Here is a 17,995-nt window from a genome sequence, read left to right on the forward strand (position 1 = left end):
TGAAATCTCTTTGCTTAACAGCCCCATTCCGTGGCTTTGCTGGCACAGTTCCCCAGCCGGAGCTGCGAGCTATCCCTTGGCTTAATCTGGTTAAAACCAGATAAGAATTAGGTCAGGGGCCTCTGGCTGCAAAACAGTCTGTTTCCAGATCTCCAGCGGAGCTGTGGAATAAAAATAAGCAGAGAGAGTTGGAAAAGCATTACTTGGTATTTACATTTGACTTGTTCTAGGTCAAACTTCTAGCTCTGGTTCTAGGTCATAACACAGGAACTCACAAAGGGCAGTGGGACTGCATTAGCAACCACGGGAGGATGTGCCTTTCCAAGGTGCCTCAAGCAGGAACTGCAGGATGATATTTGGGGTTTGAGGCTCTGCATGGTATGTTGAGTCAAACTGCCCAAACTGCTAGACTTTAGTCAAGTTTCACTTTATTATCTTTTAAGTATTAGAGCATCCGGGGTGGGGTTCTCAGAGCCTAGTGGTCAGGGAAGCAGGCTCACCCCACTAAGGCCCAGCTTTCCCTGGGATTCAGAGAAGAGGCAAGTAAATAGCTCTGGAAGGTCAGTAAGGAGGAGACCCAGATGCAAACATGTAAGCCAGAGGCTTGTTCTTCTCTCACTGGATTGGTGGGTCTGAGAAGGCTAGGAGAGAGAACCACAGCAGAGTTTGGCCTTCCCAACTGAAAATGCTCCTTTCCGTAGGCCCTAGTTACCAACAGACAGGCCTTTTGTAGTGCGAGTGTTCCAGAATAGTGAGATGTCCAGGCAGAAGCAATAATGAAACTACACACCTCAGACTGGGACTCGAACCCAATTACATCTCACTTGGAACTCAAACCCACAATCTTCTAACCGCACTCCTTTGTATGGGACTTCAACCCACAATCTCTGGTTTAGGCGGGGACTCGAACTTACAGTCTCCCAGCTGAAACCACACACCTGGTCACAGGACGTAATGGGGCTCAGGCTCTTTATGTCTCAGCACAGAAGGAATTCAGCAAGAGGCAGAGTGACAGGCAAGAAGTAGATTTATTAATAGAGGACGCTCGTGAAGGGTACACGCGGGCAGACAAAAGAGCTCTGCCCCGAGAACTAAGTGGGAAAGTGGGTTTATTTAGGGAGATACACGCTCCATAGACAGAATGTGGGCCGTCTCAGAAGGCTAGAGGCCCCAGGGTGTCGGGGGGTGGTTAGTTTTTATGGGCTGGGTAATTTCATAGGCTAACAAGTGGGTGGATTATTCCAACTATTTTGGAGAAGAGGTGGAGATTTCCAGGAATTGGACCACCACCCACTCTTTGGCTTTTTATGGTCCACCTCAGAACTGTCATGGCACTGGTGGGTGTGTCATGTAGCATATGCCGACATATTACAATGAGCATATGATGAGGCTCCAGGTCTACTGGAAGTGGAATCTTCCACCGTCTTGGGCCTAGTAGGTTCTAACCAGTTTGCGTTGTCTCCTCAACAGCTATGTCATTCTTTTAAAGGTCGTGCCCTGTCCCCTTCCCTCCTGTCTCAATAAGGCCAAGCCATGTTGAGAGCAGTTGGAGGGTCCTCCAAATTCTGGAGCCCCCGAGGACCAAGTGCCAGAACTCCGGGCACTGGCTCCTCCTTGGCCTCCAGTCCCTACCACTCCCTCCTGCAAGGTTCATCTGGTCTGTGATTTATCCTCTAATATGCTGAGTTTCTCTTTCTGTCACCTGATCTGTGCCGTTTGGGCCGAGGTGAGAGCAGAAGGCGAGTGAGTGGAGCGGCTGTGTAGGAACTGGGAGAAACCATCCCATCTTCCCTGCCCATACACCATGCGTGGCAGATGGAGAGAATGGGCTTTTCTAGTCCTGACAGAGGATGCCTCTCCGGGGTGGGTGGCCTTGACACTGTCCAGACCAGTTCTGAGCTTCCTCTGCATGATCTCCTCTCTCCTCCCTTCCCCGCCGGCCCCTTGCATTGGGATCTGGTTGCTGGGCAGTGACTGGTGTGTGGCCAGGGGCAGCTGGAGAGCAGGGCGGGCCTGTCCGTCCTCTGGACCCAAGTGGCTGTGCCAGAGCTGCTTTTGGAATGAAAGTCCCTGCACGTTATGTTCCATTTCTTTCTTTGTGTCCCAGTTTCCACATTGGTGACAGGGAAGGACAATGGAATAGGCTAAATTTGGGCCTAATTGGTGCAGCTTAGGATGCTGGGAGGAGCACAGGTTATGGAGTCAGACAGACTTGAGTTTAAATTTTAGGTTCCCCACTTAATAGCTGTGAGGTTGCAGCTGAGTTGTTTAGCCTCCTGGTGTCTCACTTAACACGTCTCTAGAAAGGGACCCATAAACCCATCTCGTCGGATTTTCTAATGAAAGGAAGGACACATGTAGAGTGCCCGGGATGGTGCCTGCCTCACAGTGCAGCCTCCATATCTGTTATTATTTAAAGAGACCTGTGAAAAGTATTTTTCAAATATCAGATGCTTGATCAGCACAGAGCAGGAGAGGTGAATGGATTATTTTGTTTTATTTCATCTTTCTTGAATTTATTCTGTTTCCCAAAAATATGGGGATCAAAATATCTTGATTATATAAACCTGCCTTGTTCAGAATACACATGGATTAGAACCCACATGGCTTTTCCTGATAAAATTTAGTGCTGCTCTAGATTCAAAGCAGGCACTCAGTCACCAGCAGAAGGTGGCCTTTCTGTGAATTGTCATATTCATTTGTGTTCAGCCAACCCACTGGGACGCCGGCTGTGTACAGAGGACTGTATACAACATGAAGGAGTCCAGGTTCTTGTATCCATGGAGCCCACAGTCTAGCAGTAAAAGAGACATTACAAATGCCTATATAACTATCTCGACAGTAAATAACTCCACAGCAGTTCCCATAAAGGGGCCGAGGAATTTCAAAAGAAGCGACAGTTACTTTCAACTGGTAAGAAAGACGAAGGCTTCTCAAGGTGCTGGCATTTGAGCTGAGCCTGGAAGAATGAGCGAGAGTTAGACGGCAGTGAAACGCGGGCGGGAGTGAACGTGGTCAGAGGCACACAGGGTCAAGATGGAGGGGCCTGTCCAGGATTGAGACTTTTCAGTAAGTGGTGGGGCACCACTGGAGTTCTCTGGGAGGGAAATGACCCAATCTGACCTTTGGGAAGATAGCTGGTTGGGAGGAGACTGGAGGAGTTAGCTTCTGGAAGCAGAGGGACCTTTATTGGAGCCGTTCAGTCCAATGAAGGCTGCGGCAGTGGGGAGAGAAAAGAGGGGAATCTTGTGACAGAGGCCGAAGCAACAGGATGCGGTGACTGATTTGGATGTGGAAGGTGGAATGGAAGCAGATGACCACGTCGGGAGTGTCAGAGGGCGGGCGCTGGCTTGGTGGAGGCCAGTGGGGAGTCAGATTGGGCTCTGTCGAGTGGCCTGGTCAGCCTCCCATCCACGTGGAGGTGTCCGGCAGAAGGAGGGCATTGGAGACCTGGAGCTGAGGCTTGGGGTCAGGGCAACAGAAGGAGACTTGGGAGTCACCGGCAGGGAAGTAGTGACAACAGAAGCTAGGGAGTTAGGGGAAATTATGCAGGCAGGTGGAGATAGATGAGAAGGTCCAAGACAGACAGAGCCTTGGGAAAGGGCTGCATGAAAAGAAGAGGCAGAGGAAGAAGAGGATCCTGCAAAGGGAAGAAGGAGGGTGAGGGAGGGAAGCTGGAGGAGGCGCTTTAGAGGCAACGGTCCGAATCTCAGACCTGCTGGCTGACTCCAGGGAAGCATCAGACCTTTCCTCCGAAGTATGGGGGGACTAACGTCCACCCCACTAAGTGTCCTGAGGGGTACTTAGTAGACGCTCATTCCTTTTCACCCCTCCCACAGAAACCTGGGGAGGCACAGGAAGAAGCGGGGGCCATCAGCATTCAGTGCTTTAGGAAAGGACATCCCTTTAGGAAAGGACATCACTAGTGAGCTGAGAAGGCGGGGACAGTACTCCGGCACTTGCCATGGGTTGCAGATCTGAAAGGCTGATTGCCAGGGACTGGTGAGTAAGGAGATGAGGAGGAAGTGAGAACAGCTATGGAAGCTCCCTTTGAAGCCACGTGGCCAAGAAGGGAGGGTGGAGAACAACGCTGCATTTGAGGAAGCCTTGGGGTAAAGGGAAGGGCGTCCTGGCTAGTGCGTCAGTGAAACCAGTTGTCCTCTCAGGAGGAGGAGCTAGTTTCTTGCAGAATTCCTTTTCTTGGGTTTGGCCTCTGAGGTTCAAGCTTTCGGGTGTTTGTTCAAAGGTGCCAGCTGCTTCACTCTGGAAGGTGGAAACCCGTCACGTGAGCCAGGGAAACTGTGGCTGGTCGCCTGAGCCCATCAGCCGTCGGGCCCTCGGCTGGGTTTCTGAATTAGGCGTCCTGTGACCCTGTCATCTTGTAAGCCTGGGAGGAGAGGGCCGCCAGCTCTCCGGGGACTTTTCCAGGGAAGGGAGATAGTGTGGCTGGTCTCCTTCTGAAATGAGCGATGGGACCTCAAGGGCAGGAGCAGAGGAAGCACCCAGTAGGTAGGTGAGTCTAAGAAACCCAGGGTTTTCCTCAGTCCTGAAGCCTGAAGCTTAGTTTCAGAAAAGTAGGAGCAGTTTCACAGCTCTCTCTGTTGCAGACAAGCACAACCCGGTTCCAAGCATTCACCTTTTCAACTCTGTCTTCGTAATCTCAGCCCTCGGCAGTGAGCTCCCCACCTTGTCCGCATCTCGAAGGGAGTGGTTTTGCCTTTGTCGCACTCCTCGGAGATGACTTGGAGCCAGGTGGACGGGAGGGCCTGTGGAGGGGTGGGGTGGGGAAAGTGGGAGGTGGCTGAGGTCCTTCCACCCGTTCCAAGGAGGGGAAGCAGAACCGAAGTCCCCAAAGGAAGGACCGGAGCACAACGTCCCGGGGAGTCAACCGTCGGGAAGGACGTTCTTGGATCTGGCTGCAGTCTTGGCTAGAGCCTGGGAATACTTTGCTTCTAGAAAAGTTCGTTTTTCTTCAAAGATTTCAATGGTGTTTTCTTAGTTCCTCCTTGAGGTCGGTCTCTGTTCTAAGTACCTGCTCTTTCGTCCTTCCCTGGCTTCCTACCTTGCTCACACACGCCCTCCCTTCCGGTTTGAAGACGCAGTGTGGACAGTGGCTAAGTGTGTTGGCCCTACAACCAGACTGCCTGGGTCTGAAATCCCAGATCCTCACTTACTGGGGTGCACACCTGAGCAAGTACTTCACCTCCCTGAGCCTCAGTTTCCTTGTTCTTCTGATGTTATCATCATATTCATCTCATGGAGTAACATGTCATATTATGAGAATTAACTAAGTAAATACATATAAAGAGCTTAGAGCAGTATCTGGGAAGTAGTAAGTCCTCTGTAAATATTATCTATCTGTCTGTCTGTCTACTGTCTGTCTGTTGTGCTCTCTGTCTCTCTGACTCTCTTTTGTTGTAAATGCCTTCAGATCTTTTTGGATTTTTCCAGGTGACACAGAAAGAATATATTATGTTGAAAGAGCCTATAGAAATTATATTTCTAGAAGTTATAAATTCTATAGTTATAAAATATAAATTATACATTTCTAGAAGTTATGAAATATAAATTATACATTTCTACCAAAGTATAGAAATTATAGCTTAGAGTCCCAGTGATGGAGAGCTCATCATCTTACAAAACCTTCCTTCTGGATAGAGCATTCCTTCTAACGTTGATCTTCTTTCTGTGGCTCTACTAACACTAACAAGGCTTAGCAGACTAAGGAATAAATAAAGTTATTAGTTCTTGTTATTAGGAGCAAATAAAAATACATCCGATTCTTAGGTTGAAAAACGTCAACCTAGCCAAAGGACCAGATGCAAGGGTGTGTCTTCCACATGAACTGCTGCTAATAAATTTCGACCTACAGTTTTTAATGTCATAGGCCTTATTTGTTATATGTTTCAAACCTTGATTCTCACATTCCATGTGTTAGTTATCTCTGCTACTTTTGTGACCTTTGACCTCACGAAGTCACTGATAAAAATGACTAGGCCCTGAAACAGAAACCGAGCCCTTTCCTGCATTATTAAAAAACGTTCCTCCAGGCTGACATCAACAGTTTTGAGTACTCTTCAGTAGCTGCAAAACTGCGCGAGCCTGCGTCATCCATTTCACATTGCTCTGTGAAAAGCAAACATGAGAGAACCTGTTAGGAGCCTGTTAGAATCCAGATATACCTCCCACCCTCCCATGTAGTACATGTCCTTCTCTTACTTATCTGAGATTTCCCACTACCTACAAAATGAAAGAAAGCTGTAGGCAGAGTGGAAAACAGAAAGCAAAATGGGAGAAGTCAATATGATTTTTCTATCTTTTAGAGACTCTCTCTTCATTTTAAATAGAAAGTAGCATAAGGCGATATGAATTAGTGAAAGTTGAAAGGGAAGAGATAACAGTTACAATGTTCAAAGAATTCATTTTGCCAAGAAGCTGTCACTTTCAAGTAAAAGTATTTGGCTACTCTTCATTTTGCAGTTCCCTGATTAAGATGTTTAATGTTTGCAATACAGTGTTATTATAGCTACAATTGTATGGAGTCTTCTTTTAATGTCAGTGTTGAGTTGAAGTGGAAATTCCCAAAGGGATATATACAGTGTATGATACATGTGGGTACTTGGTACGTTTTTTTTTTGGCTGTGCCACATGGCATGCAGGATCTTAGTTCCCCAACCAGGGATCGAACCCATGCCCCCTGCAGTGGAAGTACAGAGTCTTAACCACCGGCCTGCCAGGGAAGTCCCTACTTGGTACTTTTTGATGGTGATGTTAGAAAGAATGACTAGGAAGTAAAACGTCTTAAGGCATTTTCTACTTTTAAGGCACATTTAGGAAAATATCGTAATTTTTTTAGGAGACCATTTTCTATAAAACAAGTATATATGTTTGTTATAATTTTGTTTCTTTCTATACCAGACGGTCAAAAAGTCAAGTTAAAGAAGTATTTGGAACCTTATATTCTGGTACAGAATGATTGCTAAAATATATTATTAAGTGAAAAGTGCAAGGTATAGTTTGCTACCATTTATGAGAAAAAATGGAAGGATACAGGAGAAATTGGTAACATTTATTACTTGTGGAGAGGACACTGGCGGCTGAGGGACAGTCTGTAGTACATATTGGATTGTGAATCATATGACTGTATTACCTAACTTAAATAAACAAACAATAAATGCATAAGGAAAAAGAAGCTGGGTCAGGGAAGCAACAATAAGTAGTTACTCTTTTTTATTGCCTTTTATTAAGGGTGTATGGGTTTTGGAATTAGATGCACTTAGATTTGAATTCTGGCTTGGCTTCTGCTGGCAGTTGAATGTAGGGAAAGCTACCTCACTTCATGTAAAATTTGGGCAAGACCTTCTTGGCTGGGTTTTTATGCAGATCAAATATAATAAGGACCATTTCTTAAACTTCAGTTTGTGATGATCTGATTTGAGGGTATGAAACAAAGGAGATGAAACAGATTTAAGCCTGGATATGAGCATCTTCCTCTGAAGATGGCTTTTCACTATGCAAGAAAGACAAAAGACATGACCATCTTAATGCTTGGGTTCCAGGTGGTGAGTAGATTTTGACTGAAAGTTATTATGAATCAAAAGTTAACTTTGAATAGATCATTATATCCAGCCAAAAGGGTTCAACATGTCTTTGCAATTAAGGAAATTGAGTGGTTAAGCAAATGATAGTTAGACCCTCCTCCTCTGGATTTTTGGAAGAAATTAGCCAATGAGGTATAAGCCATCTCCTTTCCCCTGTTATAGCAACAGTCTTGTGAGAGTTGAGAAGCTCTGCTCTGGTGGACAGAATTAAGGGGATCACCATAAAGCAATCCCTGGATTCAGAAAAGGACTACTGTTATATCTGCGTCATTGCCTAAGTCACTCCTGGGACAGAAAGGTTGAACCCTAGGTAGAGCCATTAATACTGCATTCTCTGTAAGTCATATCCATTCCCAGCTACACAGCTTGATATGCTGAACATTTTTCCCTAGGGGTTAGAGGTAGGAAAATATGAGATTAATATTTTGTGCTATATTTATAATTACCTTTTTGTGTATGTACTCAATGAGTGTGCTTTATAACATGAATCTTTCAGATGTAAGGACCAGAAAGAGAACCCCAGTTGTCTAACCCAGAATGGAATTAGCTTAGGTGACAGAGTTCCAGAAACAGGACTGACTTCAGATGAAGTTTGATCCTGAGGCCCAGGATGGCCTTAGGCTCTACCTCTATGTGATACTTTCGTCTTTGTCCTCTTCTGAATATTGATTTTTCTTTAAGCTGACTCTTCTCAGTGTAGTAAAAGTGATGGGACCATTTCTAGGTTTTGTACCCTCACACCCCATCCTCCAGGGGAAGAGAGAACACCACTCCTGATCATCCCAGAAGCCCCATGGATTTTGTTGCATCTCCTTGGCTTGAATTGGGTACTGTGCCCATACCTGAGCCAATGCGATATGCTGATTGGCTTAAGTTATTGGATTTCAAGCCTGGCACCCCTTCAAAGGATTCTGATTTCATTGCTCTGGGAGGTGGATCCCATGCATTGGTATTTTAAAATATTCCCTGTTGGTTCTAATATGTTGCCAGGGTTGAGTTGATTAGCTTAAGCCAGTCAGTGTCCAGTCTTAGAGCTGAGAATATAACTGTTCTCTAAAGGAAAATTGGGGTAAACTGGACAGACTGATGAGAGAAGGGGAAAATATATCTTGGAGAAGCAGACGTCAAATGTCTGCTTGTGGCAGACAGATCAGTTGCCCCAGTGTCTGTATTACATCTTTCTTTTTTGCTACTAGAACCCAGATTTTGTTTGGGGCCACAGTGTGCCAGCCCCAGGGGATAGATCGTGATTTGTCCAAATACTAATGACAATCTGTGTCCCCACTTGTCCTGTCTCCCTTGCAATGAGAGAGAGAGAGAGAGAGAGAGAGAGAGAGAAGAGCTAAATTGCTCTTTGTCCATAGCAGAGAGCACAAAGAAATTTTAAAGTCAATGCATATGAGATTGGAAGTGTAAACCTAATATTTGGAGGAGTCATGGAAGTAGCTACCAGAGAAGAAGAAGAAAAGAAAGGAGAAGGAGGAAGAAGAAGAAAGAGGGAGGGGAGGAAGAAGAAAAAAAATGTTCAGAAGTAGCTACTTCTGAGGAATAAGGCAAAAAAAGAGGATGAGAAAGTAAACTTTTAGTTTTCATTTCATGCCCTCTTTTCTCTTTGAATTTTTATTTCTATGTGATTATATTATTTTTATAATTAAAAATAAATTAATCTCTTTTGAAGTTGTTCCTAAGAGTATAAGATGATTTAAAAATATATGTCACCTATTGTTAGAGTACATTTCTTTAAATGTATAAGTCACCTTTTTAACAAGAAGTAAGAGTACTTTTTAATTGTGCTATGTTTCCACAACCTCACACTAACACAGTGTAGGTATGAATAAAGTGTTTTAATTTTATGCATGAGAAAATGATCCCAGGAGCTTAAATCAGAACTCAAGGTCAAAGCAAGCTCATGGGATCGAAAGCTGCAGGAGACCTAGCTCCTGATGGTGGCAGGAGATTGAGCTTTGTTCTCCTTTCATGTTTGGCCTCATCCTTCTTATCTAGCAACCCTGATCTGATTTGGCCAACAACTAAGGAGGAGAAAAACCTCAAAAATTAAGCTAAGCATCTTCAGTTACTTGTTTTCAATCAAAGTTTTTCAGTTTGACTTGGTTCCCAGGTACCTTATGAAATTAAATCTGCATGATTTCTTTTATTACACCTCTGCTAAGGTATTCATTGTTAAAAGTTTTGGGCCACAGCATCACAAAGACCACAATGTATTACTTCAGAAATTATGAGTAAACAAAGATTTTTTTAAAATAAGAGTTTAACTTTTGATGTCTAATAGATTTGAGCATCAAGTCACTTGTGAAGAATATTTAACTTGTTATTTTCAAATTGTTTGTCTAAAGAAAATCGGTACAGTTTTTAAAATGTAGAAGGACATAATAAGACTTGCTTTTCTCTAATACCAGGGAATAAATGAGTTTCTTTAGTTGTGGGTAAGATTTTGTTCATCACCGTTTCTCATTTGCTACATTTAGATTCTGTCCTTTGGGATCGTATGTTAAAGAGGAGTTCAAACTCCCCTCTTATTTATTTTTTCAAAAGCCAGCACTTAGTTGAAACTCTGCCCAAGCTTCTTCTGGTTTTAGAGCTTTAAATTTTGCACAGAACTTTCAAATACTTTCATATATGATTATCCATGACTATCTGTCAAAAGAAGACAGTAACGATATGGATTTATGAAATGCAGCGTTTCATTCTGTTAATCCTGTTAACAGGTACTTATCACGTGCATCATGTGTGGATCCATCCTTAGTGGATTTTAAAATGTTACACTGTTGCTTCACCATCTAACAGTTTATCAGAGGAACAGACACTGAAACGGAATGGATTTGTATAACATTCCTTGTTAGTATTTAAGAATAGCAAAATAACTGATAGATGGACAGCAAGAAAAGAAAGATTAAGAAAAAGTCTGAAGCCCGGATTACCCAGTGATGAATGGGTCTCCGAAAAATAGAGATTCGGCTACACTTCCTTCAGGACAGAAGTTCTGAGGCATCAGCCTAAGGAGCTAAAAGAAAAATTAGCAGAGACCTTTAATCGCAAGTTAATGAAGCCACCTAGTGGTTTGTTACATCATTTAAGGTTGTGTGCATATGTAAAGCATCTCATCTGTGGATTGACTGTGTGGGTCTCTAATCAAGTGTGAGTCAAAGCCTGATCACTTTTCATTTAGTCCAGCAAGGAGGGTCAGTTTCATTGAGAATAAGCACAGTGCTGCTCTGTGTAATCTTTTGTTTATTTATAGTCTTTTTTTAATCAAAAAGGACTTAAGGTAAAGTACATGAAAATACAATGAGAGCACAAACTAGAAGAAGATGAGAAAAGAGAAAAAACAAAAAGATATAAAAAGTAGTAAAAATTTTGATAATTCAAAAATGCTTTCAAAATCCTATATGTTTACCATGAAAGGACTCTACATTTTCAGGTAAGCGTGGAAACTGATCAGTTATAAAATTCACAATGTTTAGAACAGTGAAACATTTTTTAAGAAAAGTGAAATCCTACCTAATGTCAAGACAAGAGAAATTTTTCTTCTGGAGGTCCTCCCAAATGAGGTACTGCCTAAAGTCATGTGTAATGTCCTCAATCCTCATAATAGAAATCATCCTGAGTCTTGGAAGATTGTTTCTTAACTGTGCCTACACCGCTTTGGAGGAGAATGTGCACCAAACTCCATTTTCAGGGCTTGCATTAAAGCATTTGGTCCTCACAATAAGCCTGAGAGGTAGGTAGTATTACTATCTCCATATTACAGATGAGGCCACTGACACACAGTGAGATTATGAACTTGCCCGAAGTTAGGCTGTTAATAAATAATGGAGCTGGGATTCAAACCTGGGAAGTCTGGCTCTAACACCCATGCTCTTTTCCAAAATGCTATATATACTGAATGACCCATCCAATGAAAATGGCAATACTGTATTGAATACTTACACAGTCTGTGGGGCATTAGTTAGGAGTGCTTTAACATGGTGCTGAAGATGAGGTCAGGACTGCATATTTCTGAGATGACCCAGTCAATATTGCCTTCCAGTGTCACAGACTTCATCCCTGACCCCAGTCACTGCACACTTATGCAAACACATGTGTATACACACCTTTGGTCAAAAACAGAGGACCAGGAAAGAGTACTCAGACTCAACACTTCCTGATTTCTAGAAAATTGCTGAAATCCATGACCTTTTTATAAAAAATTTATTTTATTGAGGTATAGTTGATTTACAATGTTGTGTTAATTTCTGCTGTACAGCAAAGTGATTCATTTATACATATATATACATTCTTTTTCATATTCTTTACCATTTTGGTTTATCAAAGGATAGTGAATATAGTTCCCTGTGCTATATAGTAGGACCTTGTTGTTTATCCATTCTCTATATAATAGTTTGCATCTGCTAATCCCAAACTCCCAATCCTTCCCTCCCACTTCTCTCCTTCCCTTTGGTAATCATAAGTCTGTTCTCTGTCTGTGGGTCTGTTTCTATTTCATAGATAAGTTCATTTGTATCATATTTTAGATTCCACATATAAGTGATATCATATGGTATTAGTGTTTCTCTTTCTGACTTACTTCACTTAGTGTGATAATCTCTAGGTCCATCCATGTTGCTGCAAATGGCATTATTTCATTCTTTTTATGGCTGAGGAGTATTCCATTGTATATATGCACCACATCCTCTTTATCCAGTCATCTGTTGATGGACGTTTAGGTTGTTTCCATGTCTTGGCTATTGTGTATAGTGCTGCTATGAACATAGGGGTTCATATATCTTTTTGAATTATAGTTTTGTGAAATCCATGACTTTTTGGTGCCTTTGTATCTTCAGATACAAGATCTAAAATGCAGTCATAACAAAACGCGCTTTATTTTGCTAGCTTTTCTTTCTCAAAGTGGTATCTATAAATGTTTGGGAATGGCAGCTAAATTGATTTCTCTTAACCAGTCATGACAGTTGATTAGGGATGAGCAAGGCAAGCCTTGAAAGGAAGTCGGTAGGGAAATAATGGCATCATTGAAACATTTCCGGTTAGTGGAGTCAAAATATCATATAACTTGAGTCTTAAATTGAGCACTTAGAATGATGTTCTTTTAAGCTGTACATTAGGATAGTTGTGTGGTTAATGTTCTTGCCAAGAGGAAAAGGTATACTCTATAAAATGACCCTTCTATATAGAGAAGGCTCCTTGAAAACAAATTTCCATGGCACTTAAAACAAATGCCTAGCTCAGTAAAGATTCTAATGCTCCTGAAAAATTCAAGTTCTGTTTGGAGACCAACATGATGGCCTACTACTCATAAGAGTGAAGTTTTCAGAATGATAATCTTTTAATAGTTCTGCTGAATGCTTGAAAGATTCATCCTATCATGGGAACATAAATGAATGAGAGCAATGCTGAGATACGGTGAAAGAAACTGGCTGGAAATCAAGAAACTTGGGATCTACTTCAGGTCTGCTTTATTCTGATAACAAAGAAAGACACAAATTCTTTGTGTGTCATTTTTCTTTTTTTTTTTTTTTTTTTTAAGATTTTTTGTTTGATGTGGACCATTTTTAAACCACTGGACCGCCAGGGAAGTCTCTGTGTGTCATTTTTCTCATGAACTTTGGAGTGAGATCTAAATTCAAGCACCAATTCTGATACCCGTTAGCTGGATGATACTGGTATAGCCAGTTAACCTTTCCGGGCTTCAGTTTCATTATCTATAAAATGGCTTCACTAATACAATAGATTTTATTAGGTGCTCACTGTGTGCAAGTATTTTATATATAAAGGTGTTTTTTTTATACCTTTTATCTTTATAACTATCTTAAATGAAATGTTCACTCTTGTTATCCCTACTTTACAGGTGTTATCACTGAAGTTGAAAGAATAGGTAACGTGAAGAGTTTAATTAGGATAATTTATGTAATGTGTCATATCACCTGGTGTACAGCAAATTCTCCAGACATGGAGCTGATGTATTCCTGTTGACTTCATCTTCCCATCTCCTTCTCTTCTTTTGGGATTTGTTTTGAACATTAGCGAAGAGGAGAACCACAGGCTTAAACAGCTTAACTTTGGGAATTAGGGATTTAGGCCAAAATGTAAAAATATAACTGAATTTTTATTTTCCTACAGGAGTGGCAAAAACTCAACTATGATATCTACACCCTGCGACAGATTCGAAGGGAAGTGAGAAATAGATGGAAACGCATTTTAGAAGATTTAGGTGAGTCTGAAAGTAATTATGAAATGGTAAAAATAACCAGTTGTGATCATTCCTCTTCACTTTCTCCAGCATGGTTTTTATGAAAGGAATGTCAGTAACTGACTGATTTAGGCTACTGTGTACTAATTATTTTCCCAATCCCGCCCTCCCTGTATCCTCAGCTAAACATCTGATGTTTCTGTTATCACCAGACCCTGTCTTGAGGACATATTTTGCCATGTGTTACTCCACCTGTCCTCAGTATCAAGTAGCACAGGGCAGTGGAATCATATGGGCACCACCATTGACTTTTTGGGCATTGTACATTGATTGCATTAGATGGGAGTGATTGGCCAGTTAATCATAGCTTTATAAGGTAAGGCAGATTGGGAGAAATATTATTTGTAAGAGAGACAACAAAATACCTGTGGTATTAGAGTAGATATTGGGTATTGATTTTTCTTAAATCTGCCAGGGTGGTGATACAATAAACATGGTCCTCACATTACAAGTAAGCTTGTTTTCCTGTTTTAAAATAATGAATTTATCAAATTTGAAGTCCTCAGTCCTTCTACTTTGAAAGAGAACATGACACCTTGGCATCATAACCTTTCAAAAGTGGGGTACCAGGTTGCTAGCCACTGTTGCTTTAGTTGGGGTATGATGGGAGGGTGGAACTCTGCCCTCTTTACTCACCCAGTATTGTTCTGACTTAATAGTCTCCTCTTTATGATGTAAGTTATCCCAGGAAGGGTAAATCTATGAGTCTTTTAGATCTTTGCATAAGTAATTTAACCAGTGAGCCATATTGCCCCGGGGAAGGGAATCTGGGCTTGGAGAAGTAGGGGCTTGGAGAAGTAGGGGCCTGAAAGTGACCATTGTGCAGGTTGCAGGGGAAGTAGGAATTCAGGAAACAGGGGAGGAGGTGAAGAGTGGAGAGTGGGAGGACGGTTTCCAAACCAAAAAACGGGGCAGCAGGCAGTCAGTGGATGAGTATCCAAGGCTTAACTCGGAGGAAAAAGTTAACAAAGAAAATCTGGTTAGAAGAAATCGCAAAGGAATTTTAATTAAAGACCCCCACCAACCACACTGTGCTGGGAAGCAGCACAGGGAGTGGTGCCTTGGGCTTCAGTTTTCTCATATTTGTTCCTAACCCACTGTTGGGTCCCTTAATCTCCTACAGGACCATCATTTCCTTGTGACTAATTTACGTGAGGGTTCAATCTCTTTACCTTAGGTTTTCAAAAGGAAGCAGACTCTTTGTTGTCAGTGACAAAACTCAGCACCATCAGTGATTCTAAAAACACAAGGAAAGCTCGGGAGATATTGTTGAGACTGGCTGAAGAGACCAATATTTTCCCAACCAGTTGGGAGCTTTCGGAGAGATATCTCTTTGTTGTGGTAAGTGGATGTCTTTGTCCACCTGCTCTGATTTTGCTTTAAAGTTTTGCTTCTCTATTAGTCCATATTCTCAGCATTCTCACACCACCAGCTCCACCATGGTATGAGGTATGGCAGATGATTCTGGCATCTTATGCATTGGTACCCAGTGGCCAGCACATCATAATCACTTGGAGGGCTTTAAAAGTTCAGGTTTCTGGATTGCACTTAGACCAGCTGAGACTTGCATTGTGGCTCAAGAATCTATCTGTATTTTTCAGCCAATTTTGCTGTGCAGTCAGCTTTTTGAACCATTTCTAGGTCAAAGAGATGTGAGAAATATTGTGTGTATAACATAACCTAAGATTGAAAAATGATTTGAAAGGACTCTTAAAAGCAGTGGAATGTTTCTTGGATAACGTAAGTAAGGGCTAAGGAGTGTCTCTCAATTTGTTGGGAAAAATTTAATAAATGTTTTACTCACTCATCATTATTTCTAGGGTAGATACTGTAGTTTTTAGATTGGTTTTCCCACCAACATGGCTTGGTTCCCATCTTGACAACATTTGTATTTTTAATATTTTGGCAGGACCGTCTCATTGCACTTGATGCTGCGGAAGAATTCTTTAAAATTGCCAGTCAAACGTACCCCAAGAAGCCTGGGGTCCCATGCCAGGCAGATGGCCAGAAAGAACTGCACTACCTTCCCTTTCCAAGTCCCTAAGGGAAAGGCTATGAGGCAGAATGGGATTTCTTCCACTGGAACTCAACAGCCTACCAAAGCTGGACAGATGCGTGTAAAAGAGAATGAGCAAGAAGAGGGCTAGCTAAGAGAAAAAGGATTCTGAGTCCTACAAAAATCTAAACGTTTGGATATCTGGTCATCATGAGGACTTGACTATATGAAAGTTGAAGCTGTGTTGAAACGCCCTGGTGATCTTGCATCAGAGAGTTGGTCCGTGGGATATTTCATCATGGGTGATTAGATTCCAAGAACCCATTGCCCCCATTTTGGTTTTGGTTGTACAATAAGCTCTAGCCACTGATCCTATTGGGAGAATAGGATGTTCTAGCTAGTAAAATAAGATTAATAGAGCTATCATTGAACCCAAATATGGATTACCAATTTTTAAATAATTGTTATATAATATAGGCTAACACCAAAATAATACCAGGCGTGACAAGACCTTTCTTTGATTTGGAAGCACCTACAGAACCTTGGAGGTGTTTGAGGCATCATTTTGAGATTATTCAGAAGTTTAGATGTACCAAATAAGAGAACTATCTAGGAGTGCTGCTCAGAAGTGAATCCTAAATAGAATGCTCCCAAGCAGAACTTCCTGCAGCTCCATGTGAAAAGCTGTATCTTCAGCTGTGGTACAAGCATCTTGAATTCTCAACGTTATTGATATCTGGTTACCTCATTTTCCAGCTCTAGTCCACAAGCCCTTGATATTTAATCTGAGATAGCATCTATTTGACCTTTACTGTCTTCTCTTCTCTTTAACCTGTTTCCAGCTTGTTGACTGAGAGTTGCACCTGCCCAGGGGCCTCTCATGCAGCGTGACCTCAGCTCCAGGACCCAGAATGGGCACGGAGAGCCCGTGGTCACAGTGCACTGGGGTCAGTGCTCACCCTGCCAGCCTGGGGCTTAGCCCCTCGAGGCCCCAGCAGCAGCAGCAACTCTGCAGGCAGTGTTGCATTGAAGAAGGTCATTGCTGGACTTTCTTCCATCCTGAAGGTGATTTTCAAAGTGGAGCAATTCTGTCACTACAGTTTGCTTCTATCCACAGATTGAGCAGCCCAGTTTCAAAAGTTAATTGCCACCTAAGCAAGGAGCTTGCCATGAAATCAGGGTTCATTTTATTGAAAAGACTTTGAGAGCTTGTGGGATTTATCAGTAGACTGCTGAGAACAATGGCAATATTTTTACTTTTACAGATTTTACTTTTCTGACTTCAAGTTAAAAAGTAACTTGTATTTAGTCTGTGCAGGGGACTGTGACTTCAAAATTTCCCTACCCTGATTAGCTCTTTTGGTAGTGAACACAATGTTTAAAAGATTTGTTAGAGGAGATACATGTTCTCCATTTATGAATGCTTTGCAGACCAATTTAACTCACATGTTTCAGGAATATTCTTCCTAGTTTAATAAGTAAACTAAAAGTTTTATTTTTTAAAATAAAAAACACATTTTTAATTTTGTTTTATTTAGTACTTAGTACCTCTCTCATGTTGTTTAAAATTAGCCTGCAGATATTTTCCCTCACATCTATAGGCTCTTGCAAGATAAACATACAGTGAGACAAACAAACAAAAACAAACAATAAATTAAACCAAAAAAAAACTTTGAAAATCATATTGTTTTCATCTTTGTCCTTGGAATTTGTATTTTGTCTTTCTGCCTTTTTTTGGTGTCAAAATAGATGAGATTGTTTGCATCTATGGAGAATACATTGTAACCATAGTCTTTATTTTTGGTAATGAATAAGTAAGGATAAAATTGTCTCTATGATTATAAAAACTCATGGAATTATCCAGGAAATTTTCCTTGCAAAGAATTAAAAGGTTTCTGTGTTTACTTTTCAGCTGAATGTGTGTCATATTTCTGAGACTTAAGAAGGAACAGATATTCTTCCCATAATTCCTTTAAATTAAAGGGTAAAGAGGCTGAGAGACAGATGGGCTGAAGGACCTCCCATCATTCTAAAGCCAGTCAAGGGGCAGATCTGTGCTCAAGTCCATTGAGGAGGACATGAGAGAGGCTTGAGGGTGACGGAAATGACCACTTCAGGTCACAAGGTGCTCAA

At 41.8% G+C, this 17,995-nt stretch overlaps 1 pseudogene across 1 annotated transcript in view; it reads left to right on the forward strand.

Annotated features, from left to right (window-relative positions):
• The window catches only part of LOC309809228, a 109,724-nt pseudogene extending 91,957 nt beyond the window's left edge, over nt 1-17,767 (forward strand). Inside the window, exons 6-8 of the transcript XR_014296191.1 lie at nt 13,737-13,827; nt 15,044-15,207; nt 15,776-17,767. The product of XR_014296191.1 is annotated as an uncharacterized misc_RNA (transcript). The remainder of the gene's footprint in view (nt 1-13,736; nt 13,828-15,043; nt 15,208-15,775) is intronic.
• Nucleotides 17,768-17,995: the final 228 nt, after the last annotated feature.

The sequence above is a fragment of the Mesoplodon mirus genome, assembly GCF_964341445.2.
Source record: "Mesoplodon mirus genome assembly, chromosome: 8".
Lineage (NCBI taxonomy): Eukaryota > Metazoa > Chordata > Mammalia > Artiodactyla > Ziphiidae > Mesoplodon > Mesoplodon mirus.